The following is a 970-nucleotide window of genomic DNA, read 5'->3' as shown; positions in this document are numbered from 1 at the left end:
GGGCCGCGCCCCCCCAAAACCCCCCCCCCCCCCCCCCCCCCCCCCGAAATGTGACGGCCCAGGGACAGGGATGGAGAGGCCAACTGCCCAGGTTGGCCATCCTGGGATGCCCCCAGCCCCTGCTATCGCTCCGTCTCCTCCTGCAAGAGACGTGGCAACTGTCCCTGTGGGCCAGGCAGCTGCACTATGTGGTTGATCGATCGTGTCTCGCTGGAGAGCACAGGGACATTGGAGCAGATGCGGCATCTTGAAATATTAATGGCTCCCTTTTGTGGTTCCCCACGCTCTCAGTCCCTACTGCTGGCATGTTTGCCTGTCGACCAGGGCTGTGTGCTCCTGGGCACCAAGGGATTTCAAGGGAGTTGAAAGGCTTCAGAGCTGCAGGCACCATCCCCTTCCCGCATCCGTCCCTGTCTGCCTGCTCCACCCCCAGCACCTTCCTGCAGTTAATCAATTTACTCGTTTAAAATCCTCTTAGCATCTGCAGCCTGCTTGGTATTTTCCAGAATATAAAAATAATCAGGAGATTTCCAAGCAGTGAAGGAGTGTGATTAAGGGAGCTCTCTGGGCTGGTGCTGGCTCTCCCTGTGCCAGGGCTCATCCTGCCAGTGCTGTCCGCAGAGTGGCCAGGCAGCCCCACTCTCGCCGTGACCCGTGAGGGATGGAATGGCAGGATGGAGGCAGCATGGCCCAGTGGCTGTGGCGGTGTGCTGGGGCACACAGTGCTGGTTTCTGCTCTGCAGTGATCCTGCATCTTGGGCAGGTCCTTTCCCACCTCTGCATTGTCTGTCCTGTGCGGTGCTCAGCCCTTGGCTGATTGGCTGGGAGCTCCAGGGGGAAGAAGCCCCCCTAAAGCCTGGAGAGCCGCAGTCAGGCCGGCAGCACCCATGAGACTGTCTCCGCATCCCTGCAGTTGCAGACTAGTGTCCCCTGCCTGCCTGTGCTTCCCGGCCGGTGTGGAGCTGCGGCT

The 970-nt window shown here is 60.5% G+C and overlaps 1 protein-coding gene across 1 annotated transcript in view; it reads left to right on the top strand.

The window, feature by feature from the left end:
* Positions 1-970, top strand: part of LRP1 (low density lipoprotein receptor-related protein 1) — a 77,792-nt gene that overhangs the window by 32,112 nt on the left and 44,710 nt on the right.

This window comes from Pygoscelis adeliae, unplaced genomic scaffold (genome assembly GCF_000699105.1).
Source record: "Pygoscelis adeliae isolate BGI_AS28 unplaced genomic scaffold, ASM69910v1 Scaffold591, whole genome shotgun sequence".
In the NCBI taxonomy this organism is placed as follows: domain Eukaryota; kingdom Metazoa; phylum Chordata; class Aves; order Sphenisciformes; family Spheniscidae; genus Pygoscelis; species Pygoscelis adeliae.
The sequence above is the reverse complement of the archived record's forward strand: the minus strand, read 5'-3'. Positions and strand labels throughout refer to the sequence as shown.